We start from the raw sequence: 13,869 nt of genomic DNA, 5'->3' as shown, positions 1-13,869 counted from the left end.
AAGAACGAAACCTAAATACTTATGTTACCAGTTCAACAGCAGAGCGGTCTGGGGGATCGTGTCCATTCAGAAGCAAAAAGAATACGGTCACGAATCCAAGGGAAGGGCAAAAAAAGGAAATGCAAGGTGGAACAAAATGTCTTTTTCAGCCAAATTGTAAATTCACAAGTTTTTATGCGGTCGTGGGTCTGACGAATGTGGAGAAAATCAATGTCTGCAAAATAGCCAGAGGCCCTCTGTGCAAAAACAGGGACGTCCTGTTGAAGTGTAGAACTGGTAGGTAACTCATAGCTGACTCCAAAGGTGGCTCATAATAAACAACTTTTGCTGCGTGTTGTTGAAACCTGTGAACTCTCATATGGTGATTGTATGGTATTGGTAGATGTAACTGGAAATAACAATACTTCAGAATCAGATATCCTCAGCCGGGGAGTAGAAACCTCCGTGTTGGTTAAAGCTTGTAGTGGGATTCTCTGTATGGTAGTGAGAGGGGGCAGATGACTACCCAGGAGCCATTGTGGCTTACCGTTTAGGACAGAACATCTGGTGTGGTTTTATTTGGTCAATGGACACAATTCTTTTGTGTTTACAATTGGCAAGGGGCAGTAAAAGTACAGTTCTGGAACCTTCAACTGGCTGGACAGGTACAGATGCTCTGTATGATGAGTCGGGAGTTGCGGGTTGTCCTTTCACCTTGTAGTGACTGAACGTTTTGGTAGGTCATTTCTTTGTTTGTCCTGGAATTCTTTCAGATCCTGTAAGACAGTCAAACATTCACTAATATCAAAAGGCCATTTCCGCCACCATTGCACTTGGATTGTCGAGGTCTAGAACCCATATCTTGACCCCAAACTGGACCTCCTGGGGAGCCTGACCACCCAACAATTTTCTTGGCAGATTGTTTGAGGCTCCCTGTACCTCCTACAGGTGGAGATTTCTACTATGGCCTGAACCTAATACTCAAGCTGTTAGGGACTGCTTTAGATCAGTTTTTCCTCTCCACTATTGCGTTTCCCTCAGGAAGATGGGGTAGGAATTGTGCACATCCACACCGAGAGTACCCATAGTATCCCGTAAGCTTTCAAGGCGAACTCTGGGCCATGGTCCTAATGGAATGCAGCTACTGCATATGTCCAGACGAAGACTTGTAAGTCTTTTATAACAGTTCGTGCATCAGCTTATCGCTGTGGCCAAACCCATAGGAATCGAGAGCAGGAGCCCACTGCTAATAAGATGTATTTAAAAGAGCCATCACTGTGTAATTGTCCCCAATGGTCCAGGTAGATACAGGTCAACACTTTGTTTGAAACTGAGATGTCTCTGCGGTGGACGTGCTGTTGAAGAAACTTTTATTTGTTGACAAATGTTACTTTTAAGGACCATATTTGTTTTGTTTGTATGGACCTGGCCACCAGTTTCATTACTGTAACCGCCACATCAGCATGTGCAGAAGCTAACCCCTCATGTGCCGCTCTGAGTAATTTAGACCAGCGGTCCAAATTGGGTATTATCCTATCACCCACTCCAAGAAGATGAGCAAACCATGTTTTTCGCACTTAGTTGGTAGGAGTATTTTGCTGGAAATGATTTTGGTAAGGGAGTGCCACAGCTCAAAGCTGTGGCGGCCATCATGATGTCGCCATCTGTCCTCGTGTTTGAACTAGTTACTCCCGTTACAACCGCAGTTTGCACTGCTGTCGTTCCAGCTTCACCAGCCAATTAATTCACTGCAACATGTATTCTTATACATTGGTGGCTCAGTGAGTGGAAAATATGAGCCCGTGGCAAACTTGCTTTAATGTTTGCCACTTGTCCCCAAAGCAGTTTATGCTTGATCGTATAACCTTTTGAGTCTTTGAGTATTTACAGTATTGGAGCTAGAATGGATTAAGTGTGTGATTTTATATTATTGTATCCAGTCTTAAAATAAGTGTGGGGAATTCTGGATCGGTATTAAAGTGTCAGGATCAAAGCTTTCAATTCAACCAGCTGTGCAGTGTAATCACCTAGTGACCGCATGAATGTTTTTAGAGGTTGGAATTATCCATCCTTCATTCTACCCTGTATTGCTGCACAGGCAGCAGAGTATTGGTGTTTTGCTCTGACTGCAGGCTGGGCAAAACCATTAGTATAAATTGTAAAGTCCTACTGATCTAGAGGCATTATTTGACTGGGCAGAGGGTGGTATTGTTCATATTGAAGGTAAGCCTGAGTTTATAGTGTAGGGTCAAATATGTAGTCTACATCTGTTGCTATTAGTGAGTTGGCCCATTGTATCTATCTAGGATATAAGGATTTCACGTTGGGAATGCTGGCCTTTATGACCGCTTCTAAGACTGGAATGTGAGTCACAACAATTGTGTTTCCCCTGAGCCAACTATCTTTCTTTCAATACAGCGGTTTGTTGGTGCAAAAAATGTGTTTCCACATTGGAATATAAATTCGATATATATGCAATTTGTACAGTGTCCCCTTCGTTGAATGTGACCTATGCATATCCAGTGGTATCAATTGCAGAACATGCCAAATTTGTTATGTTAATGCATGTATGTTGGTGGTTTGCAGCTAGCATGTCTGTTTGTACTGAACACAATCTGTGTATGTTCTGGTGTCTAATGTATGCTTGAAGTCTGGACGGATCAGGTCCTAAAACATTTTTACCCATTGTGAGTAATCTGGTATGTATGTTTTACCAACATTTTAGAAAAACCAATAATGATTTGAGTATTTGAAATGTGTTTGGTGGTTGTAAGAGCACACACTTCTCTAGGAAATGTGTTGCTAAGCTCTTTGACAGTTCGCATCCTAGGAACAGGGCCCTGAGCATTGTAACAGTCCTGTTACCTGGCGGAGAACAAGCCTGGGCTATTCTTATACCCTTGTGGTAATCAACAGAATGGGTATGGGGACCCGAGAGTGGTAAATGAAATTAGATACCTGCTTTCAGGCGCTATGTTTTGGCAGAAAAATCCATTTGAAATGTCTAATATGGTTTTGTATTTTTTCCACACTATATTGTTCAATAGTGCTGCGCCATGCACATTTTGTACTGCAAATGTGCGATTGCGACTGTTATAGTCCAAGACTAAGCAATATGAATGATCTGGTTTCATGACTGGAAACAAAAGGTTGATCATTGGTGAGGTGCAAATTTCAGTTACACCTTGATATTCAAGTTGTTAGAACTACTCTAAACTATTGTTCATGTTTGGAGTATTGTGGTTGCACCAGTGCGTTGGACCTCATTGGTATAATATATTTAAAGGATTCTCTATCCCAGCCCACGCAATTGCGGTATAACAGAGGCATGTACAGGGCCCACTCTTGGCATATGTATATTTAATCGTTTCTGGAACAAGGTCGGAGAAAGATGGTAATATTGCACATTTCCCTCCTGGGACTTGTCGAGCAAACTCAGGTGGCCACTCTTTCAATCAAGAAAATGTCATTACCAAATAATGAGTTCTCCCAGAAGAGCACTTTAATAGGACAAAGTATATAGCCCACCATTTGCAGTTTTAATTCATATAACCTACTTGGAGCACTATGTCTCCGGTCTGGTGTTTCCACCTGGACACTCACTAGTTGCTGTTGCCAGCAGACACTCTTAAATTCTGGCGAACTATTGTGACTTTTGTCGCACTATCTAGCAGAGTTGGAGCTCCCCGTTCAGAAGCAAAGTCCTCAATAGATGTGACCTGTTTAAGCGAGATCCCGATCACTTTCTTCTTTCTGAATTGAGGCTTTTGCTGTGAAAGATTTTCTTCCTTTTCATTATGAAGTCAGAGCGTTAAGTCTTTCCATTTCATGCACTCCTCCGATCTGCAATGCGATAGTCCTACTCTCTCCAAGCGTTTTTCGGATGACTCCTGAAAGGAACGAGAAGGACGCGCAACAGTGTACTGTACAGTGATACTAGCAGGCGGTTTCATTGTTTCATCTTTATGCAAATTGTAGCATTTTTCAGGAGACGCCTGTAGAAGAGATACAGCCTGTGGTTTAGCCTTTTCTTTACCTTTCTTATTATCCCAGCGTTTTGTAGAAGACTTGGGTACCCTCTTAGAGTCATCCTATTCTGAGCTACTCTTTAGTTGTGGTTCATTTGGTGTGGCTCCCAAATAAGTTTAGTTATGAATGGGATTGAGGCAATGGTGACCGCACCTATGTTACCAGTAGGGACAGTTAAATACTTGTTTTAGTGCACAGAACCGGAAGCTCAACTCCCTTAAACCCCCCAAAAGGGAAGAAAAAAAATCCCTGCTGTCTCAATCAATCTGCAATGGTTTAGCACTTAAAATTGTGTGGATCGAATAGCTTATATTGGATAGGAGTTCAGCAAATTCCCTTCAAATGATCAGCACACATAATACATATTTTACAATATAAAATATCCATTGGGTATATTAAATTTATAATCCTTGTTTTTTTTTTTCCTTTTTCAATTTCGATTAAGAACCATAGCCAACGTGCTTCGTCCTCTCTGACTTCTTCAGGGCTCCAGGCAATTTTCTTCTTGGTTTGCCTAGAAGGTATTGTTACATTAATCCTTTAGGATATGGTTTACGTATGTAACCATCTGTTTATTCTCTCAAGTACGAGGAAAATGTGTTTTATTTTTTTTGTTTTAATCTTTATTTGCATTTTGTCAAACCTACAGGTAGCAAGAAGAAAAAACATATATGAGATAGGGAACAGGTAACCAGTACAAGTGCGATGAAGGTTGCGATACATACTGTTGGAACGTTTGTTACTTACCTGTTGCACAGAACTAATATTTCTCAGTTTACAGAGTGTGATATTCATGCATTACATCCGATTTAGTTATCAGAAAGATCGCACTTTTATGTCCTTTCGGATAAGAAGATATTTTCTTAGTTTTTATTGACCCGATTATATATTGCTTGAATATTTTTTTTCAATTCAGATAAGGTGTACTACGTTACCAAGTTGACCACCTGAAGTTGTAGAGCAATGGTTTTGGTCAACATTTAAGTCATTTGAGTAAGGCAGCAAATCTTCTTTCAGTAAGGGAGATGGATCATTTTTCTTGGTCACCCTCGTGACTTCTGGGCTTGAGCAGGGATAACTAGATTCATCATGTTTAGGTTATTTCTTTCTGCTAGTCTTTTCCAGGCAAGATCAGAGATCAGATTGTTGCCCTTCACTGTCTAATTTCCTCATGCATGTAACATAATGTGTTTGGGAGTTCACCTAGGAGCAATTGCTGTGGTCCCGATGGTCAGTTTAGTGGTGTAATGGAGACAAACTTGGGGCATTATATTTGGGTGCCTATGGAGTGGCCTTTGAGATACGCGGTCGGGTAGTAGCTAAGATACTAGGCAGAAAATGTTACTCTTCAGTGGAATGATTCTGTGAAATAAGTTTTAGGATCCTGATGGTTTTTTTTAACCAAACGGTCAGAAAGACAACTCCATATTAAATGCTCCATCTGCAGCAACACTCAGCAGTCGATGCCCCTCCCCTTTATTATTCCAAGTCCTCCACACACAGCAGCGGCTCTTGCTATGTCCTGGAGCCCGCTTACTCTTCTTCTGGGAGCGGTTTCGCCAAGGCTCAGTGACCTCACAGCATGGCCTGTCCAAAAGAGGCCCTAGATGGCTGATGCCTCGCTGAGTGAGTCTAGTTCCTCATCGCCAATCCACCTTCGCTGGTTATACAGCAGTACAGCTCTGCAGATTATACCTATTTTCCTACAAGCTTTTTGTATCACAAAGTGTAATTTGTAGGTGCAAATGCTCATTTTATGTGCTGTAATCGGAGGCAGCAGGATGGGAGCTCACCTCCAGGGTGTCTTAATCGGTCTGGCGTTGGACAACACACCCACCCCCAAGATTATGCTTTTTTTTTTTTTTTTTTTTTTTACCCCAGTGGCCAGGTAAACTTTGAAAGAGCCAGGTGAATATGTAAATGATATTACTGCATAGGCATCTTGTTTTGAAAGCATAGTTAAGCATTATTTGGGTTTTTGTCAAGATTCTATATTCACTCTCAATTAATGCTCATCCAGTCAGGCTATACTAATGCTCTGATTTACTGAGTTCTTGTTGAAGTGGTTAAATTCAAAATGGCATGTGTAAACGGCTGTCCCTCGAGGCTTGGTGTCACTACAGTGAGAAAATGCGAACCATTTTTCACATTTTATACATTTAACTCTACTTAAACAGTTTTTTTTTTCTTCGAAGCACAGCCTACATTGAATTGGGTTTTGGTGGGATTGCTGCTCTAGCAGTGATTTGATGTCCTGATTATCCGTATGGCAAAAAATATCACACTGTGATGTGACATTATTTATAACGTCATCTTAAGTTAATGCACGCCTACCAACAATAACATGTTTGTATTGATTTGAATTGGTATGCACCCCACTTGATGTAGATCCGTACGTCTGGTGAGCCACTGTACGCAGAGTTTGTATATAACTTTCAAAATAGGAGCTACTATCGCAATAAGCGGTTTCCTATAACTGATCTATATTCATCCGGGCTCTTTATCTTGGATTGATAGTCCCATATAATACACCTTGCAATGTGTTCGGTTGATGAAATGTTGCTTTTAGAACGCTTTTCAGCTGGGTGTAATGTTCATATTGGATGCATGACCTGGTGTAGTATTAGTTATGTAACTTTCATATATATATATATATATATATATATATATATATATATATATATATTGTTCTTTGCAATGAAATGCGCTGAGAATTGTCACTTTAGGATTTGTCTGTTGTGAATGAAATGTATTTATATATTGCATGGCAGCCGTACAAGGCATCTTGTGGCAATAGCGGCCTCTATAAAGACCACGAAGCTCTTTGTTTCTGTCACTTCCGAGAGCAAAGGATACTGGATAAAGCTTAACAGTTTTGTTTGTTTTTTCGGTCAAATTCAGGTACTAACGTGAACGTCGAAGATTTTCGGCCAGGAAACTGGGACCAAAAGTGACTCCTTCCTGTACAACCTGACTACCATTCAGCAGAACATTCCTGTCTCGAGTGAATCAAGGTATTAACACACTATTTTGACTTTTGCTTTCTCACAAATGTTTTCATCGGTATGGATTGTGTCCACAAGTAAAACAAAAATGCATGCATCCATGGGCTAAGGAGATACCCGTTATCATGGTTTGTTGGCGGATACAGAACCCTTTGACTTGTTTGCTCCGCTTTGATGCGGACTCAAGTTTTAAGCAAATAACATTCATTCATGAGGCTTTTCTTCATTCGGCGTCCTTTGGGAACAGAGCGTTGCTTCTCATTCAGCTGTCCATGCTTTATCCTGACCCTAACCTCCAGTAGCTTCTGTAACCCGGCACTCTTCAGGCGTTTTAGCTGAGGGGTACATGATTTGCTGTGCATGTATTCAGAGCTCTCACTGCCTGTGCAGGGTTGTTGCAGGACTTTGTGCTGAAGATTGCACTGTCATGGAGGGCTCTAGTTCCAGATGCTGTCAACGTAACCCTAAATTTAACGTGAATGCCTTGAGGAAATTCATTTAACTGGGCGGCATGTACCAAAATGAACTCTTGTCAACTTCCTTTGGCTAATGCTATTTTGTCAGTTTTTGGTCTTGTTCCAAGAGCTCTTTGGCATTCACTGCAGCTGAGGCCTCCTGTCCTGAGGCTCACTCATGAAGTAATTCTGGCATCTGTTCACATCACTCAGATGTAGCTCGCACCTACTGAGCCAGCTGCCACGCCATGACCCACCTGCTTCTGGCAAAGCATTGCATAAAATGACACTGGAATTGCAGGCTCGGAAGTAGCTGTAGAACTTTCTGAAATGGTTCCAGCCTACAGTTGTGATTGGATGGGCTGTAGCATTTGAACCAGAAAACGCTCGTAGGTTTTAAAAAACTGAAGTGGGTTGTTTAATATGCATTAAGTCTCTTTCCATCTGCACATCTATTCTATTAGTTTTGGAAAACTATAGACTGCGTTTGGTTCCGGATTTGCCATTCAGTAAGATCTTACGATCTGTCTTTGTGGGATTACTTTGTACACTGGAAACTGGATTTTCTGGATATTTATGGTGTCTGCATGGCCTTCTGACAAACCGTATTGGTTCTTTCTTATTTTGAACTTCAAAGAACCTTGCACCGTACCACAAGAGGTCCATGGAATGCACTTCAGTGTTAAGGACCAGCACATAGAAGGATCATGCTGTGTCTAGCTGGTCTTCATCGTCATCATTTTCGATTGGGAAAACTGTTAGTCCTGTAGTGCTGTCTTCGGCCAATAAAGATCTGATGGCTTTTTATGAGCCCAAGTTCTGGTCCTGCAGTTACATATGGTTTCTTCCACCTGTTGCCTTTTTGAGCTTCTGTGTATTAACTGACATCACAGAGATCTATTTCTGCTTCAGTGCCCCTGTGGCCTGGCGGATTATCTTCTTTTCCTATATAGATTGGTAACTGATTTGGAAGACGCGAGTAGGATTCATATAGTCTTACTGGAACCTAAATGGCTTTTTGACTCCGTGGTGGCTGGTGACATTTGAAAGTGGTGGGGCGTAAACGTGCTGTCTGAGTACATAGCAGCGAGCGCAGCAAGTGAGCCCAAACAACTTAAGGAGGGTTCTGGGTTTTTCCCCGCTAACATTTTGAAAAAAGAGTGGATAAATGGTGCATTTTTAAGCATATTTGAGAAGCAAGAAGGTTAATAAAGCAATTGTGAAAGTGCAGCTATTACATTAATAAATGGATGTCATAACATGTAGATAGAAATGTTCCTGAGGCTAGGCCCTGCCAGTGCCACGAATCTCTAAGCAATATACCATCCAGCAGGGCTTAGCGTCAGAAACATTTCTATCGTTATGTTTCTGAAGCTTGGCCCAGTGCTGGCACTCAGTGAACGTGTAAATGAAATACATGAGTCCAAAATACAGCCAGATTTCAGTTGCCAGGGGAGCACGGAAACACATCAACCAACAGTTTGAGGGGAAACGCTCAGCAGGGTGCCGGCAAACCCCATGAGTGCTGACGGCTTCTATTTTTATATCTGACAAACTCACATGACTGTACTTCAATTTCTTTAGCAAGGTGGTTTTACAGTATGTTTAGGTCGCAGGTGTCTGACTTTAGTCATGTGGCAACGAGCATCGCACTTGATTAACCTCCTGAGGCTCCAAAGGGAATTGCTGAGTGCGGAAGGCGAATTAGAGGACTACCACACCATTAAGACACACATTAGACATTCAACTCAGCAGGCATTTCCCCACACATGTATGCACTTCTGCTGTGACGCATTTTAACTTTGACCTCCTACCACTAATTCCTCAGGAAGGAGAAACATTCCTTCCCAAATCACTTTCTTTTTCGCTTTGTTGCGAGAGAGAGGATGGGGCGGACCTGCCGACTTTTGAGCTATGGAACCAAGTCTCGGTTTCGGTTCAACATCCTGTGATTATGAGGCAAATCACTTAATCTCCCCGTGCCGTAGAAAAATGAATGCGCTCTTGTGTATTGTAACCGGCGCTCATGTAAAGTGCGCCAATACCGTCCCGCAATGTCAAACTGCAAAAATTAAATAAGTGCAGCAATGATGTGCTTTGTTGCACCAGAAAGGGGCGGTTAGGTTTGTAGAAAGCACGTGCCCTGAGTGCTAACCTAAAACTCTTCCAGCGACAGAAGGCGGCCATTAGTCTGCCTACACATGAGAGCAGCACAGGACAACGTCTTGCCCACGGTCCTCGATATGAGGAAATGCGGCATAACTATTAGTCTACGGTTCAAAGAAGCAGTCGCGACTCGTGGCACTTAATATTCGGGGGGGGGGGGGGTCGCGCGGGTGTTGGGGGGGAGGGGGGGTCGCGCGGGTGTTGGGGGGGGAGGGGGGGTCGCGCTGGTGTTGGGGGGGAGGGGGGGTCGCGCTGGTGTTGGGGGGAGGGGGGGTCGCGCTGGTGTTGGGGGGAGGGGGGGTCGCGCTGGTGTTGGGGGGAGGGGGGGTCGCGCTGGTGTTGGGGGGAGGGGGGGTGGCGCGGGTGTTGGGGGGAGGGGGGGGGCGCGGGTGTTGGGGGGGAGGGGGGGGGCGCGGGTGTTGGGGGGGAGGGGGGGTGGCGCCGGGTGTTGGGGGGGAGGGGGGGTGGCGCGGGTGTTGGGGGGGGTGGCGCGGGGGGAGGGGGGAGGCTCGCGCGGGTGTTGGGGGGAGGCTCGCGCGGGTGTTGGGGGGAGGCTCGCGCGGGTGTTGGGGGGGGAGGCTCGCGCGGGTGTTGGGGGGGGAGGCTCGCGCGGGTGTTGGGGGGGGGAGGCTCGCGCGGGTGTTGGGGGGGGAGGCTCGCGCGGGTGTTGGGGGGGAGGCTCGCGCGGGTGTTGGGGGGGAGGCTCGCGCGGGTGTTGGGGGGGGGGGAGGCTCGCGCGGGTGTTGGGGGGGGGAGGCTCGCGCGGGTGTTGGGGGGGGGGGGCTCGCGCGGGTGTTGGGGGGGGGGAGGCTCGCGCGGGTGTTGGGGGGGGGGGCTCGCGCGGGTGTTGGGGGGGAGGCTCGCGCGGGTGTTGGGGGGGGGGAGGCTCGCGCGGGTGTTGGGGGGGGAGGCTCGCGCGGGTGTTGGGGGGGGAGGCTCGCGCGGGTGTTGGGGGGGGAGGCTCGCGCGGGTGTTGGGGGGGGGGGGAGGCTCGCGCGGGTGTTGGGGGGGGGAGGCTCGCGCGGGTGTTGGGGGGGGGGGAGGCTCGCGCGGGTGTTGGGGGGGGGGGAGGCTCGCGCGGGTGTTGGGGGGGGGGAGGCTCGCGCGGGTGTTGGGGGGGGGGGAGGCTCGCGCGGGTGTTGGGGGGGGGGGAGGCTCGCGCGGGTGTTGGGGGGGGGGGAGGCTCGCGCGGGTGTTGGGGGGGGGGGGGGGGAGGCTCGCGCGGGTGTTGGGGGGGGGGGGGAGGCTCGCGCGGGTGTTGGGGGGGGGGGGAGGCTCGCGCGGGTGTTGGGGGGGGAGGCTCGCGCGGGTGTTGGGGGGGGGAGGCTCGCGCGGGTGTTGGGGGGAGGGGGGGCTCGCGCGGGTGTTGGGGGGAGGGGGGGCTCGCGCGGGTGTTTGAGGGGGGGTCGCGCGGGTGTTTGAGGGGGGGTCGCGCGGGTGTTTGAGGGGGGAGGGGAGATGTGAAAAGTAACTTACCTGACCGGGTCTGCCTCTGCTGCTCGGCCGGGGTCCGGGTCTGCCTCTGCTGCTCGGCCGGGTCCCGCGCCACCTCCCGCGCCGCCTCTGCTGTCAAACACAGGAACAGGCATGCTGCTCCCTCCCCTCCTGTGAAGGCAGCGTTGTGATTGGCGCTGAGCCCCGGCGGCGCCCACCTGGGCACCAGTAGGGACGCCATTTTCTCTATGTAGGCTGCATGCAGCCTACATAGAGAACGCACATGACGCATGACTGCAAGCAGTCTGGGCACTTAGAGTGGTGCAAGCCACTCCTCTCTGACACGCCCGCCCCAACCAGGCAATCCCTCCCACCCACCCCCTACCAGTCATACCCCTGACATCTGCTTTCTCGCAGCGCGAGAAGCAGGAAATAAAATGGTATTTTAAATACCGTTTTTTCTGTTTCTGGCGCAGCGAGAAAACAGTAGGGCGGCGCCCTAATGGGTCGGCCGCCACTGTAATTTGACTGGCACTCTACTGTAGTGTTCTATTACCTAGATTTCGACCCTTCTGTGCATGGCCCGGAGCCCTGGTTAAATCCTTTCATCTTACTCCTATTCAGAAACCAGCCCGTAGATAGTTTGCATCTTGTGCCATTCTGATATTTGATATGTGGCTCTCGGTGCTGCAAGTGGTCTTCTGAATGTGATCGTTCATTATGCTTCCATGATAATGTGGTGCTGTTTGTTTTCCCTGAATCGTAGGAAAACTATCTTTGCAATTCCAAGTCCTTCTTTATCGCTTGAATGTTTTGGAGTGAATTTTGACACGCCCTAGGCAGCGTTTATGAATTTTTGCAGTGCATGATGCAGCCTGCCCTAGGAGTTTTGAAATGAAGGCAGGTCGTGTTCTATGTGGTGGAACAGGACATTTAGTTGCCCAAGGGCTTTTTTTGTGTGATGCATATTTTAAAGAAGACACTGGGAATGTTTCAACAAATTTCGTCACGCTCTAATTAAAAATGTGGTGTTAAAAGCTGGCAGAAAATTGTAGCTTGTCCACCCGATCTGAAATTCAAGAATTTGACCGATTGTTAAACCATGGAATTCAACATATAAGATGAGTTTGAAGTGTGGTGTTCTCACAGTGGCTTTTCGGTTGAACTGTCCACACGTTCTCCATTTAGCACTCATCAAGGATGGCCAGCTTTGATAACTGTTACTGGGTGAACACCCTCTGTGTGCTGTGAACAACACCCATGTGATAATTGTACATAGTACTGGGAACGTGCTACTCTGTTACAGGTTCCCAAACCATGTGTTTCCTTCCCCCATTTTTAAACACAAATCGGCTGCTTCTCACTGTTGTAAACAGATGGTTTGCCCACCTCTGGTTTACCTCCGGCCACTTAAGAAGTCGCCCAGCAGAATGGCCTTTCTATGCCAATACTTTGGTAAAAAGACCCGTCCAGGTTTCTTCCCGTGCTGAACAGCAGCATTTTTTAGGTCTCGCTTGACCCAGCGCATGCGCTGGTCTGGCAAGACTTATTGAGAGGGCTCCAAAAAGTGCTACCAGGCCAGCCTAGAGCTATAGTGCATGTGTGCGGGCGCGCGCCGTGCTTTACCGTGATTACTTTCACTTTCGCGACCGCACGGCCGCTTTGCACAGTCAATAGGTCTCGCTTTTGGGACCTTATAAGTATTTAGTTATGCAACTGTTGCATGGCTAAACACTTTTAAGGTCCCAAAGGCGAGACCTATTGGCTATGCCAATGCTTGTTTAAAGGAAGATGTACAGTTCTGAAGTGTTATTAATAAACATTTAAAGCCCAGCCCACCTGGCTGGCAGCCCTCCTGTCGGTTGGCCGACAGACTTACCATACCGGTTTTCTTTGTGTGCCCTTTGCTGGCAGCGAGAACCTTTTTATTACTAAAAAAGCTGCTTTGTGAAAAGGGTTATCTATTGTTTAAGGTTACCGTATGGGGCGGTGACCTTGAGTGCTAACGTGCAAGAAGCCTTGTGTTGCCCCCTCTTGTGAGCATCCGGATCACAGTCACTTCATTACTGGTGTGCAGACAGACTGTGGATTCCATCAAATGCTGGGATAAATTCAAGGGAGGGGGGAGAGAAAGTAGCATTCGAGACCAACCCGCTCTGAACTACAGTGTACATATTGAAACAAATGGGCACCATTTCCTGCCTCAACAAATTCTAGGACACATCCCCAAACTTCTTTTACTGAAGAATGCACTAGAGTCCATATCTCCTTTAAAAAGCTCTTTGGAGTCTTAAGAGGCCAAACGTGTCTCAGCTTGTCATGTTTTTTTCTCAACAAGAATGCTTCTATTACTGTGTCCTACTCTCGCGTATCTCCGTTACGTATGGGGGCCCTGTGCCTTGTAGACACCACCTGCCAATATAAAGAGTCCACGCCAACCACACCTCCTGTTCTTTCGAAGCCACCTTAAACACAGTTGGCCTGACCACTTGGAGAGAGGGCCGTAATGGAGGTAAGCGAGAGTAGAACACGGAGTAAGTCAATTACGGTAAGTAATTGAAGCATTACCTCCTTGTCCCTCTCGCTTATTTCCATTACATAATGAGACCTACCAAACCTAAAAAGACCAGGACAACTATCAGCTGAGAAACACAAAGATGCACAGTCAACAAACAGTAAAGACAGCCCAGCACCAAACAGTGGACATAACTTCGGAGCCAAAACCAGACCCCAAACACATGAAAGAAAGGAGTCAGCCAAGACAAGGAATCAAGCTCCCCCAGTCCGCGAGCAGACATTAC

At 46.9% G+C, this 13,869-nt stretch overlaps 1 protein-coding gene across 2 annotated transcripts in view; it reads left to right on the top strand.

The window, feature by feature from the left end:
• PC (pyruvate carboxylase) overlaps nt 1-13,869 on the top strand; it is a 2,056,240-nt gene that overhangs the window by 193,075 nt on the left and 1,849,296 nt on the right. For both annotated transcript variants that reach the window (XM_085625491.1, XM_085625492.1), the window contains one exon: nt 6,910-7,022. The gene's annotated coding sequence lies outside the window, so the exon portion shown is untranslated. The remainder of the gene's footprint in view (nt 1-6,909; nt 7,023-13,869) is intronic.

Source organism: Triturus cristatus, chromosome 9, assembly GCF_964204655.1.
Source record: "Triturus cristatus chromosome 9, aTriCri1.1, whole genome shotgun sequence".
Classification (NCBI taxonomy): Eukaryota; Metazoa; Chordata; class Amphibia; order Caudata; family Salamandridae; genus Triturus; species Triturus cristatus.
Note: the sequence above shows the minus strand (reverse complement) of the source record. Positions and strands in the feature narration are given on the sequence as shown.